At 36.8% G+C, this 3,403-nt stretch overlaps 1 long non-coding RNA gene across 1 annotated transcript; it reads left to right on the top strand.

Moving 5' to 3' along the window:
* The first annotated feature begins 2,372 nt into the window (after positions 1 to 2,372).
* On the top strand, positions 2,373 to 2,795 carry LOC136841243 (uncharacterized). The gene is made up of 2 exons (XR_010853849.1): positions 2,373 to 2,578; positions 2,743 to 2,795. It is a non-coding gene; the product is annotated as an uncharacterized lncRNA (long non-coding RNA).
* Positions 2,796 to 3,403: the final 608 nt, after the last annotated feature.

The following is a 3,403-nucleotide window of genomic DNA, read 5'->3' as shown; positions in this document are numbered from 1 at the left end:
CCTGGAGGGGAAGGAGCGCGTCTTATAGTAATGAAGACACTATGAATTTTCATTATGAATATGATTTGCTATTCCCTAGTACGAGCTAAATTGTCTATGTAGAGATTTGGAGCCAAGGACTCCGTAGCCATTCAAGAATTTGCAGATTACGGCCTTCAGCCAGAACTTCGAGTCAATTCATTGATCCCAGATGATAACTTAACTGTCATTCTTCCTATTCACAAGTAAAGTAGATTCATTGATCTCCGTAATGCCTAAATAAGCGATGATTCCCGCCTGAATTACAAGGATTCTGTAGTTTACGCGGGAAAGCGTAAGTTTCCTTTGAAGTAGGGCGAAGCGACGCCTCATTCCTGCCCTAGTCCTGAACGTTGTAAGTACCGTGATGTTTTAGTGTCTCTCTCTCGATTCTCTGGCAGCCATCGCCATACCAGGTCGAATTCCGTAGTAACTGTGAGTTATCTTTATCCATGTATAGATGTGTCATCCTTGCGATGAGGAACTTGATTTGCGCAGCAAACGAAAGCTGCAAGTGTAAGAATGTCATTTAATTGTAGTTTAGAGTAAATAGTTCTCGATTTGTTGTGTTTTTTCGTCCAGTCGTGGACTTAGTGTCTTTCAAGCACGTGATATCAAAGACCCTAAGGGCTACAAGTAACAAAGCCCAAAGAGCTTTCAGGTTCCTTGAATTGGATTGGTGAGAGTAGTAAGAAACTGCGTGTGCAGTGGAAATTTGCTATTAACGATTAATCAGTGTTGGTTCTTAATGCACATTGGCTTAGCCGCCCGTGATGCTCTTTCATTCATGTTCAGTATTGTTAATGGGTTTAAATGTTTATTTTTTGTAATAAAACTGTAATTTGATGACCAAATTTTATTGAATCCCACCCAGATAGTTTTAGAGTGCGCGCCTCCTCAAGGCCTTGTCATCGGCCCATAACATCAGGGCACCAATCAGAACAAAAATAATAAAAGTCGAAGAAAATCCCGACAACTTCCTTCGTTGTAGATAATGACGATCAAGAGATCATTGTTGTTTCTTTGATCTTTTCTAGAGAAACCATAGCTTAATAAAGTCAGTCATTTCTTAATTAACCCGTTTCCGAGTCTCACCAATAACTCGCTCAATCAACGACGTCCTTCCATCAGCAGAGACGTTGCGTCAACTTAAACCGATCTAGGCTTCACTTAAACTTTCGTAAAAAAACTATTGTACTTATACGTTAAATATAATTTGAAATTATCAGTACTGAAAAATAATAATATTCTTATGTGGCTAAATACGAAATTCTTGCTAGTTTCTTCCTGAAACGGAAGATTTGGATGAAATCGTAAATCTATAAAAAGAATTTTGGTAAATACATGCTGGCAATACACAAAGATGAAATCTTGGTCACACTTTCGGTATAAAATGGCACCAAATCTTCGGTTTTATCTCAAATCAAAGTTTTTGTACGATATATTAATAATATTATTCAGTTGTGTCGTGTTTGAATTGAAGATTTTGTTCAAGAACATTTTTGTAAGACTTTAAATTTTGTACGGAAATTGCCCCATATGTAAACAATGAACATTCTCTGCGTTCTTATACTGATTTTGCGAAGCGCAAAACAGATATTAAATGAACTGTAAACGTTATATGGTTAGGCTACTGTCCCTGTCATAGAATCAAACTCCCGATATCTCTTTGTGACGAATTACGTATTAAATGATTTACATTTCATTACAAATAGGAATCATATTGACGTTAGAAGAACACAACGCTATGACTAAAGGATAGTGAACGTCTCCATTCTTGAAGGAGATCCTTCAGAAGGAATAGGAAAAAATTTATCTAAATATGGGGTTTCACATGTAATAATATGAGACATATAACTTATATAATGACGTAAAGTTAATCAATTCAAGTTACTGAAAAGGATTTTCTTTTTCAGAAGGAAATTCTACGAAGAATTCGGCGAAAGAATTCTGGAAAATCGAGTCTGTTTTCAATCTGGACGAGAGTTAATTATTGGAACCCGTCCTGGAGTTAAATGTTAAGTCTGTTGTCTGACGCGTGTACATTTATTTTTATTCGTCTTTATCAAAATTCGTCGTTCAGCTTCGAAATTAAGGTGAGAAGAGACTTATTAATATGTCGTTAGTTAAGTGTAGACAATTTCTTGGACTTTGTTGAAAGGAAAATGTAGAATGAAGAGGAAGACGCCTATGGATGAGGTCTTCCCCTTCCTCTCATTATAGGATTCATTTTGGCTCCTTTTTCTCTTATTTTAAGGCTTTGTTATATATTTAAACCCCGTTCTGGGGAGGGCAAAGTGCCCCCTCCCATCCCCATCCTCAGCCAGGTAAGGCCCCAACACCATAGGTGTTACTGTCATTAGCATACCCAGTTATATCTGAGTTTTGAAACAATACTAAAAATACATTCTACCAAGGTGAACGAGTTACTTCCCGCTCTGCTGGGTAGAAATAAACAATCACAACAACTGCTGCCTCAGATTCAAGCACATGAATGTGACTTGTTTGTCATGGATTTCATCATGTTGTATGTCTAAGAGATTAATTCCCCAAAATTGTGGTAAGATATGTTGATTTACTTGTAATATGCCTTTTTTGTACCTGTTTTGATATGTTTTTGCTTGTGCCTTTGATATAACCAATGGCCTCCTACCAGTTTTGTATTACATGTGGATATGCTAGCTTCGAAGGCATTAGCCTAAAAGTGTTTTTCTTTTGTTTCAGTTATACTCAATTAATGGCTCATGGTTTATATAATAAAGTAACTACAAAAAGGACCATGGAATGTTATTGATACCCAATTTGAGAATTAACACTGAACGGGGCTAAAATCAACAATTAAATACAGAGCCACGTACTGTCCACCACAAGGACAAGATAACACAATTCGGATAAGGAGTGATGAACCCAAGAATAGGAGCCTAACCTCACCTACCTACATAGAAGGCAACGTGAAAAATCTACGAATGAAGACAAAATGGAGCTTAATGAACAAGAGAAACATGAAGATCAACATCTAGGCCAAGATGAGGAGCAAGACTTGCTTTTATTGAAACCTAGGCCTAGGCCTATGTCACCTAGTGTGGGTAAACGAGTGAGAGTGCAATCAGAAAAAGGTAAGATGTATAATTTTGATCTTCTGGTTGATGAATTCAAAAACAAAAGAGATTGTTGTGCAAAATAAATAAGGAAGCAGATTTGGCACTTTCTAAAACTGAATGTAATGTAGGCCTACTACAGGATGTTGCAAATAGGCTTCAAATAGAATTAGGGAATATTGACATAACTCAGAAATACCAGAGGTTGACATTGTACAGAGTTTAGAGTATAATTACAAGGAAATATGCTATGAAAGTCACACCAGGTTAACCATGTTAAAAGAAAA

Source organism: Macrobrachium rosenbergii, chromosome 8, assembly GCF_040412425.1.
Source record: "Macrobrachium rosenbergii isolate ZJJX-2024 chromosome 8, ASM4041242v1, whole genome shotgun sequence".
Lineage (NCBI taxonomy): Eukaryota > Metazoa > Arthropoda > Malacostraca > Decapoda > Palaemonidae > Macrobrachium > Macrobrachium rosenbergii.
Note: the sequence above shows the minus strand (reverse complement) of the source record. Positions and strands in the feature narration are given on the sequence as shown.